Below are 10,360 nucleotides of genomic sequence, written 5' to 3'. Positions count from 1 at the left end.
AGACGATGCGTAGGTTTACTTTCGATTTCTGACTCATGGAACCGCACACTTCGCATACCCAGTTTTTACGGATCCGATACAAAGCAGGTATGGTGGAGTGCCTGTTTGAGTTTCACTGAACTTGAGGGCGTCGCGAGTAGATTGGTATGTAGTGTTGTTAGAACGCTCCAATCGATTTATCAGTAAGGGGAAAAGTTTCAAGCACTTTCCGCGCTCGATAGTAAGTTTCTTGGTTCTAGTGAATGGCGTGCAAGCAACGATATATCCTTGAACTCTGTTGTAATGAACTTCAAAGTTTTTTTTTCTTTGATTGAAGGAATGTAAGACCACATGCTGTACTGGAATGGTAAATAAAGTTCAACTATAATTCAACTAGAAATGAAACTTGTTTGATCCAACAATTAATATGAAAGTAATAACTATCGGATTTTGGTAGTTTCAGGGTGGTCTTACGTAATTTATAAATTCAAAGTAGAGATTCAAAAGGATCACCGTTTTCTGGTAAAGTATCTAATGAACCACATCTACTATATCGGAAGCGACAAAGCAGAATGCCCCAACGAACGATAATGCTTGAGTAGGAATCATGGAGAAGGCCCAATACACGATGTAAAGATTGTCATGCATGGGATAGGATGCAAACAATCAGATCGCGAGAGAAAGCTTCTTTCCCTTTATCATTGGAACCAATGATAATTAAATTCGACTAGGGTTTCTTCTCCATTCCCGGCCTAACATGCATGCGACTGCATTATTTAATTGATATTTATGACAAGAACCAACTTTTCCTAAATTTTGTGAGCCGTGCAATAATGTAATGGAGATCGCTTCTGCCTAAAAATAGCATTTCCCGGTATACATCGATTGAAAAAACTTTTCGTTGATGCAAATGAACGAGGTGCAGCACTAATTGCAGTCATAGCGATTTAATTTCCGGCCCACTTCCAAACCGGTTCCCGACCTAAGCAAAATTTCGCTCAATCTCTCAATACCTTACTCTCATTCTCTCTTGGGACGGTAGAAAATGCGACGTAAACAAAAATAAGCACGTTCAACGCCGACATGATGCCAGATGGTATTATTTATAATAATTTTTATTTGGTTGGAAAGATATATTCACTCATCCAAATAACTTCCAAACGCTTAAAACCTATATTTTTGTCCCTTTTGAAATCAAGAAAATTACAAATGAGAAGAATTACATGATACGGTTAACTAATTAGATAGTTTTCCTATTAACGATGAAGGATTATCTTCATACTAAAATAAGACTCCTGGCATCCTGGCAGCACGATGCGGCTAGAAATTCTTAGGCCGAGGTGAATTTTTGTTCGGTTTGAGGATACATTTTTAAATGTATTTTAATATGTTTATATTAGTTCTAGTAAAACAAACAAATAGAAAAGATTAAAGTGCGCGAGTTTAGAATTATTGTGTGGTGATTAACAGCTTCCAGCAATGATTGTATCGAGAACTGTGACGATTTTTAGGTAGGTCTTCTTCTTCTTCTACTATGGCTCTACATTCCAACTGGAACTTGGCCAGCTTTACAACTTTGTATTCTATTAGCATTTCCTCAGTTATTAATTGGAAGCTTTTCTATGGTCCCGTTGCATGAATATGTATCTTGTGTGGCAAGTACAATGGATACACTATGCCCACGGAGTCAATAATGTTTCCAACCCGAAAACACCTTAGACCAAACTGAGAATCGAACTCGCCACCTCCGGATTAGCAATCCTACGCCTTTGCTCACAAGACTACTGGAGACCCAAGGTAGGTGTATATATGAAAATACCGTTTTGTAAAAGTGGAAAGATTCACTTCGGCTCAGTGGTGTAGCAACGGAGAGTGATTGTTCGGAATACACATTTTATTTTATCGGAAGCCTCCTTACAAGAGGCTCAGAAGCCTCCTTACAAGAGGCTCAAGCCTCCTTACAAGAGGCTCAGCCTCCTTTCAAGAGGCTCAGGAAGCCTCCTTTCAAGAGGCTCAAGCCTCCTTTCAAGAGGCTCTCAAGCCTCCTTTCAAGAGGCCTCAGAAGCCTCCTTTCAAGAGGCTCAGAAGCCTCCTTTGAAGAGGCCTCAGGCCTCCTTTAAAAAATGCTCTCAAGCCTCCTTTCAAGAGGCCTGGAAGCCTCCTTTCAAGAGGCTCAGAAGCCTCCTTTAAAAGGGCCTCAAGCCTCCTTTCAAGAGGCCTGAAGCCTACTTTCAAGAGGCCTCAAGCCTCCTTTCAAGAGGCTCAGAAGCCTCCTTTAAAAGGGCTCAGAAGCCTCCTTTCAAGAGGCTCAGAAGCCTCCTTTCAAGGGGCTCCAGCCTCCCTTAAAGAGGCTCAAAGCCTCCTTTCAAGAGGCTCAGAGCCTCCTTTCAAGAGGCCTGGAAGCCTCCTTTCAAGAGGCTCAGCCTCCTTTCAAGAGGCTCAAGCCTCCTTTCAAGAGGCCTGGAAGCCTCCTTTCAAGAGGCTCTCAAGCCTCCTTTCAAGAGGCTCAGAAGCCTCCTTTCAAGGGGCCTCAGCCTCCTTTCAAGAGGCCTCAGAGCCTCCTTTCAAGAGGCCTGAAGCCTCCTTTCAAGAGGCCTCAGAAGCCTCCTTTCAAGAGGCCTCAAGCCTCCTTTCAAGAGGCTCAGAAGCCTCCTTTCAAGAGGCCTGGAAGCCTCCTTTAAAAAGGGCTCAGCCTCCTTCAAGAGGCCTCAAGCCTCCTTTCAAGAGGCCTGAAAGCCTCCTTTCAAGAGGCTCAGCCTCCTTTCAAGAGACTCGGAAGCCTCCTTTCAAGAGACTCAGAGCCTCCTTTCAAGAGGCCTGAAGCCTCATTTCAAGAGGCCTGAAGCCTCCTTTGAAGAGGCCTGAAGCCTCCTTTGAAGAGGCTCAGAAGCCTCCTTTGAAGAGGCTCAGCCTCCTTTGAAGAGGCTCAGAAGCCTCCCTTTGAAGAGGCTCAGAAGCCTCCTTTGAAGAGGCTCAGAAGCCTCCTTTGAAGAGGCCTCAGAAGCCTCCTTTAAAAGTGCTCGAAGCCTCCTTGCAAGAGGCTCAGGAAGCCTCCTTTCAAGAGGCCTGGAAGCCTACTTTCAAGAGGCTCAAGCCTCCTTTCAAGAGGCCTCAGGCCTCCTTTCAAGAGGCTCAAGCCTCCTTTCAAGAGGCTCAGAAGCCTCCTTTCAAAAGGCTCAGAAGCCTCCTTTCAAGAGGCCTCAAGCCTCCTTCAAGAGGCTCAGAAGCCTCCTTTCAAGAGGCCTGCAAGCCTCCTTTCAAGAGGCTCAGCCTCCTTTCAAGAGGCCTCAAGCCTTCTTTCAAGAGGCCTGAAGCCTCCTTTAAAAAGGGCTCAGAAGCCTCTTTCTAAAGGCTCAAGCCTACTTTCAAGAGGCTCAGAGCCTCCTTTCAAGAGGCCTCAGAAGCCTCCTTTAAAAGGGCTGAAGCCTCCTTTAAAGAGGCTCAGAGCCTCCTTTCAAGAGGCTCCAGCCTCCTTTAAAAGGGCTCTCAAGCCTCCTTTCAAGAGGCTCAGCCTCCTTTAAAAGGGCTCGGAAGCCTGCTTTCAAGAGGCCCGAAACCTCATTTTAAGAGGCCTGTAAGCCTCTTTTCATGAACCCCAAAAGCCTTCTTCCAAGAGACCCGGAAGCCTCTTTTCAAAAGGCCCGGAAGCCTCCTTTCAAGAGGCCCGGAAGCCTTCTTTCAATAGGTCCGGAAGCTTTCTTTAAACAGACCCGGAAGCCTCTTTTCAACAGGCCCGGAAACCTTCTTTCAAGAGGCCTGGAAGCCTCCTTTCAAATGGCTCGAAAGCCTGCTTTCAAGAGGCCTGAAAGCCTGCTTTCAAGAGGCCCGGAAGCCTCCTTTCGAGAGGCCAGGAAGGCCGGAGGCCTGGAGAAATCTTTTCAAGAGGTCCGAAGCCTCCTTTAAACAGGACCGGAACCCTCTTTCCAACAGGCCTGGAAGCCTGCTATCAAGAGGCCCGGAAGCCTCCTTTCAAAAGGCCTGAAAGCCTGCTTTCAAGAGGCCGGAGGCTCCTCTGAAGAGACCTGAAACCTCCTTTAAACAGGCCCGGAAGCCTTTTTCAACATGCCTGGAAGCCTCCTTTCAAGAGGCCCGGAAGCCTCCTTTATGAGGCCTGTAAGCCTCCTTTTAAGAGGCCTGTGAGCCTCTTTTCATGAACCCCAAAGCCTTCCTCCAAGAGGCCCGGAAGCCTCTTTCCAAAAATCCTGGAAGCCTCCTTTCAAAAGGCCCGGAAGCCTTCTTCCAACAGGTCCGGAAGCCTTCTTTAAACAGACCTGGAAGCCACTTTTCAACAGGCCTGGAAACCTCCTTTCAAGAGGCCTGGAAGCCTCCTTTCAAAAGGCTCAGCCTGCTTTCAAGAGGCTCGAAAGCCTGCTTTCAAGAGGCCCGGAAGCCTCCTTTCAAGAGGCCAGGAAGGCCGGAGGCCTGGAGAAATCTTTTCAAGAGGTCCGAAGCCTCCTTCAAACAGGCCTGGAAGCCTCTTTCTAACAGGCCTGGACGCCTGCTATCAAGAGGCCCGGAAGCCTCCTTTCAAAGGCTCGAAAGCCTGCTTTCAAGAGGCCTGAAAGCCTGCTTTCAAGAGGCCCGGAAGCCTCCTTTCAAGAGGCCAGGAGACTCCTTTCAAGAGGCCCGGAAGCCTCCTTTCAAGAGGCCCGAAGCCTCCTTTCAAGAGGCCCGGAAGCCTCCTTTCAAGTGGCCCGGAAGCCTTCTTTCAAGAGGCCCAAGCCTCCTTTCAAGAGGCCCAGGAAGCCTCCTTTCGAGAGGCCCGAAGCCTCCTTACAAAAGGCCTGGAAGCCTCCCTACAAGACTCAGAAGCCTCCTTTCAAGAGGCTCAAGCCTTCTTTCAAGAGGCTCAGGCTTCCTTTCAAGAGGCTCAGAAGCTTCCTTTCAAGAGGCTCAAGCTTCCTTTCAAGAGGCCTGGAAGCCTCCTTTCAAGAGGCTCAGAAGCCTCCTGTCAAGAGGCCTCAGAGCCTCCTGTCAAGAGGCTCGAAGTCTCCTTTCAAGAGGCTCAGCCTTATTTCAGGAGGCCCGAAAGCCTCATTTCATGAGGCCCTGGAAGCCTTCTTTCAAGAAGCCTGAAAGCCTCCTTTCAAGAGCCTCGAAAGCCGCCTTTCAAGAGGCTCAGGAAGCCTCCTTTCAAGAGGCCCAGGCTTCCTTTCAAGAGGCCCGGAAGCCTTCTTTCAAGAGGCTCTCAAGCCTCCTTTCAAGAGGCTGGAAGCCTCCTTTCAAGAGGCTCAGGAAGCCTCCTTTCAAGAGGCCTGAAAGCCTCCTTTCAAGAGGCCTGAAAGCCTCCTTTCAAGAGACTCGAAGCCTCCTTTCAAGAGGCCTCCAAGCCTCATTTCAAGAGGCCTGAAGCCTCCTTTGAAGAGGCTCAGGAAGCCTCCTTTGAAGAGGCTCAGAAGCCTCCTTTAAAGTGCCTGAAGCCTCCTTGCAAGAGGCTCAGCCTCCTTCAAGAGGCCTGGAAGCCTCCTTTCAAGAGGCCTCAAGCCTCCTTTCAAGAGGCTCAGAAGCCTCCTTTCAAGAGGCTCAGAAGCCTCCTTTCAAGAGGCCTCAGAAGCCTCCTTTCAAGAGGCTCAGAAGCCTCCTTTCAAAGGCCTCAGGCCTCCTTTCACGAGGCCTGGAAGCCTCCTTTCAAGAGGCTCAGGCCTCCTTTCAAGAGGCCTGCAAGCCTCCTTTCAAGAGGCCTCAGAGCCTCCTTTCAAGAGGCTCAAAGCCTTCTTTCAAGAGGCCTGAAGCCTCCTTTAAAAGGGCTCAGAAGCCTCTTTTCTAGAGGCCTCGAGCCTACTTTCAAGAGGCCTGAAGCCTCCTTTCAAGAGGCTCTCAAGCCTCCTTTAAAAGGGCTCGAAGCCTCCTTTAAAGAGGCTCAGAAGCCTCCTTTCAAGAGGCTCAGAAGCCTCCTTTCAAGAGGCCTCAGAGCCTCCTTTAAAAGGGCCTGAAGCCTCCTTTCAAGAGGCCTCAAGCCTCCTTTAAAAGGGCTCGAAGCCTCCTTTCAAGAGGCTCAAGCCTCCTTTCAAGAGGCTCTCAAGCCTCTTTTCATGAACCCCAAAAGCCTTCTTCCAAGAGACCCGGAAGCCTCTTTTCAAAAGGCCCGGAAGCATCGTTTCAAGAGGACCGGAAGCCTTCTTTCAATAGCTCCGGAAGCCTTCTTTAACCAGACCCGGAAGCCTCTTTTCAACAGGCCTGGAAACCTCCTTTCAAGAGGCCTGGAAGCCTCCTTTCAAAGGCTCAGCCTGCTTTCAAGAGGCCTGAAAGCCTGCTTTCAAGAGGCCCGGAAGCCTCCTTTCGAGAGGCCAGGAAGGCCGGAGGCCTGGAGAAATCTTTTCAAGAGGTCCGAAGCCTCCTTTAAACAGGACCGGAACCCTCTTTCCAACAGGCCTGGAAGCCTCCTATCAAGAGGCCCGGAAGCCTCCTTTCAAAAGGCTCCAAAGCATGCTTTCAAGAGGCCCGAAAGCCTCCTTTCAAGAGGCTCGGAAGCCTCCTTTGAACAGGCCCGGAAGCTTTTTTTTAACATGCCTGGCAGCCTCTTTTCAAGAGGCTCGGAAGCCTTCTGTCAAGAGGCCCGGAAGCTTCATTTAAAGAGGCCCGGAAGCTTCCTTTCAAGAGGCCCGGAAGCCTTCTTTCAAGAGGCTCAGAGCCTCCTTTCAAGAGGCCTCAGAAGCCTCCTTTCAAGAGGCTCTCAAGCCTCCTTTCAAGAGGCCTGAAAGCCTCCTTTCAAGAGGCCTGAAAGCCTCCTTTCAAGAGACTCTCAAGCCTCCTTTCAAGAGGCTCAGAAGCCTCATTTCAAGAGGCTCAAGCCTCCTTTGAAGAGGCTCAAGCCTCCTTTGAAGAGGCTCTCAAGCCTCCTTTGAAGAGGCTCAGAAGCCTCCTTTAAAAAGTGCTCAGAAGCCTCCTTGCAAGAGGCTCAGGCCTCCTTTCAAGAGGCTCAGAAGCCTCCTTTCAAGAGGCTCAGAAGCCTCCTTTCAAGAGGCTCAGAAGCCTCCTTTCAAGAGGCTCAGAAGCCTCCTTTCAAGAGGCTCAGAGCCTCCTTTCAAAGGCTCTCGAAGCCTCCTTTCAAGAGGCCTGCAAGCCTCCTTTCAAGAGGCTCAGAAGCCTCCTTTCAAGAGGCTCAGAGCCTTCTTTCAAGAGGCCTCAGGCCTCCTTTAAAAGGGCTCAGAAGCCTCTTTCTAGAGGCCTCAGCCTACTTTCAAGAGGCCTCAAGCCTCCTTTCAAGAGGCTCAAGCCTCCTTTAAAAAGGGCCTGAAGCCTCCTTTAAAGAGGCTCGAGCCTCCTTTCAAGAGGCTCAAGCCTCCTTTCAAGAGGCCTGAAAGCCTCCTTTCAAGAGACTCAAGCCTCCTTTCAAGAGGCCTGAAGCCTCATTTCAAGAGGCCTGAAGCCTCCTTTGAAGAGGCTCAGAGCCTCCTTTGAAGAGGCCTGAAGCCTCCTTTGAAGAGGCCTGAAGCCTCCTTTAAAAAGTGCTCTCAAGCCTCCTTGCAAGAGGCCTGAAGCCTCCTTTCAAGAGGCTCAGAAGCCTCCTTTCAAGAGGCCTCAGGCCTCCTTTCAAGAGGCCTCAAGCCTCCTTTCAAGAGGCCTGAAGCCTCCTTTCAAAAGGCCTGGAAGCCTCCTTTCAAGAGGCCTCAGAGCCTCCTTTCAAGAGGCCTGCAAGCCTCCTTTCAAGAGGCCTCAGAGCCTCCTTTCAAGAGGCCTGGAAGCCTTCTTTCAAGAGGCCTCAAGCCTCCTTTAAAAGGGCTCAAGCCTCTTTCTAGAGGCTCAAGCCTACTTTCAAGAGGCTCTCAAGCCTCCTTTCAAGAGGCCTGGAAGCCTCCTTTAAAAGGGCCTGAAGCCTCCTTTCAAGAGGCCTCAAGCCTCCTTTCAAGAGGCCTCAGAGCCTCCTTTAAAAAGGGCCTCAAGCCTCCTTTCAAGAGGCTCAGAGCCTCCTTTAAAAGGGCTCTGAAGCCTCCTTTCAAGAGGCCTCAAGCCTCCTTTCAAGAGGCTCAGGAAGCCTCTTTCATGAACCCCAAACGCCTTCTTCCAAGAAGCCCGGAAGCCTCATTTCAAAAGGCCCTGAAGCCTCCTTTCAAAAGGCCCGGAAGCCTCCTTTCAACAGGTCCGGAAGCCTTCTTTAAACAGACCCGGAAGCCTCTTTTCAACAGGCCTGGAAACCTCCTTTCAAGAGGCCTGGAAGCCTCCTTTCAAAGGCTCGAAAGCCTGCTTTCAAGAGGCCTGAAAGCCTGCTTTCAAGAGGCCCGGAAGCCTCCTTTCGAGAGGCCAGGAAGGCCGGAGGCCTGGAGAAATCTTTTCAAGAGGTCCGAAGCCTCCTTTAAACAGGACCGGAACCCTCTTTCCAACAGGCCTGGAAGCCTCCTATCAAGAGGCCCGGAAGCCTCCTTTCAAAAGGCTCCAAAGCATGCTTTCAAGAGGCCCGAAAGACTCCTTTCAAGAGGCTCGGAAGCCTCCTTTGAACAGGCCCGGAAGCTTTTTTTTAACATGCCTGGAAGCCTCCTTTCAAGAGGCCAGGAAGCCTCCTTTCAAGAGGCCTGAAGCCTCCTTTATGAGGCCTGTAAGCCTCCTTTCAAGAGGCCTGTAAGCCTCCTCTCATGAACCCCAAAAGCCTTCTTCCAAGAGGCCCGGAAGCCTCCTTCCAAAAGGCCCGGAAGCCTCCATTCAACAGGCCCAGAAGCCTCCTTTCAAGAGGCCCGGAAGCCTCCTTTGAACAGGCCCGGGAGCCTCTTTTCAACAGGCCTGGAAGCCTCCTATCAAGCGGCCCGGAAGCCTCCTTTCAAAAGGCTCGAAAGCCTGCTTTCAAGATGCTCGACAGCCTGCTTTCAAGAGGCCCGGAAGCCTCCTTTCAAGAGGCCAGGAAGGCCGGAGGCCTGGAGAAATCTTTTCAAGAGGTCCGAAGCCTCCTTCAAACAGGCCGGAAGCCTCTTTCTAACAGGCCTGGACGCCTGCTATCAAGAGGCCCGGAAGCCTCCTTTCAAAGGCCTGAAAGCCTGCTTTCAAGAGGCTCAGCCTGCTTTCAAGAGGCCCGGAAGCCTCCTTTCAAGAGGCCGGAGACTCCTTTCAAGAGGCCCGAAGCCTTCTTTCAAGAAGCCTGAAAGCCTCCTTTCAAGAGCCTCGAAAGCCGCCTTTCAAGAGGCTCGAAGCTTCCTTTCAAGAGGCCCGGAAGCCTTCTTTCAAGAGGCCTCCAGCCTCCTTTCAAAAGGCTCGGAAGCCTCTTTTCAAGAGGCTATAATATGTTATAATATTTATCTTTCAAGAATCCATCCTTACAAGAGTCCTAGAAGCCTCCTTTTAAGAGGCCCGGAAGCCTTCTTTCAAGAGGCTTGGAAGCCTCCTTTCAATTGGCCTGGAAGCCTTCTTCCAAGAGGACCGGAGGCTCTATTTCAAGAGGCCCGTAAGCCTCCTTTTTAAGAGGCCGGAAGCCTCCTTTCAAGAGGACCGGAAGCCTCCTTTCAAGAGGCCCGGAGACCTCTTTTCAAGAGACCCGTAGGCTTCCTTTTAAGAGGCCCATAAGCCTCCTTCCAAGAGGCCTGGAAGCTTCCTTTTAAGAGGGTCGAAAGCCTAGAAGCCTCGTTTCGAGAGGCCCGGAAAACCTTGTTCGAAATACTGGAAGTCTCTTTTCAAGGGGCTTGGAATTCACCCTTCTTGGAGCTTGGAAGCCTAGGTTCAAGAGGTTTAGAGGCATCCTTTCAAAATGCTTAGAAGCCTCCTTTGAGTGGCTCGAAAGCCGCTTCTCAAGAGGCTCGGAATCCTCTTCTCAAGAGCTCGGAATAATGAAAATTTCAGCCATCTTTATGGAGAGTAACATATTCCGTTATTTTTCAGTATCATTTTTCATATATCTTGTGAGTTACACTTATTTTCGTGTACAGCAAAAATAGGCGGTACCACAAGTAATTCAAAAGGGCGAAGTGGTACCGCTCAATAAAAAGGTAAGAACCGCTGCCCTTAATAAAAATCCATTCAAGGTCATTGTATTATACTCCATAATGGTTATTAGATCCTTCAAATGATGGCTCATGCTCTTTGTAATTCATATAGGGGAAAGACGGCTTTGGCAGGTTTTGTTCTATTCTTGTCAGGGTGGTTTTGTCGACCTTATTTTATGAAATTTGGCCACAATATTCTTTGATATGCAAAGAATATTTAAGCCAAATTTGAGCATAATCATTCATAAAAAAAACCCCTCTGACAATAATAGAACAAACCCTGCCAAAGCCGTCATTCCCTAACTGTGTGGCTCCAAATGGCTGGAGCGAAAGACATTGACCGCGATCTGACAAAAGAGGCTGAATCATGGCTTGCTGCTCACCGATTGACACGCTGATGTTTATTTACTCAAACCCAACATTTCTCGCTTAACTTTTCAAAAGGACTAAAGTAACATTTTTTTCATGAATTAATT

This window comes from Armigeres subalbatus, chromosome 1 (genome assembly GCF_024139115.2).
Source record: "Armigeres subalbatus isolate Guangzhou_Male chromosome 1, GZ_Asu_2, whole genome shotgun sequence".
In the NCBI taxonomy this organism is placed as follows: Eukaryota; Metazoa; Arthropoda; class Insecta; order Diptera; family Culicidae; genus Armigeres; species Armigeres subalbatus.
This window is presented reverse-complemented; position numbering follows the sequence as displayed.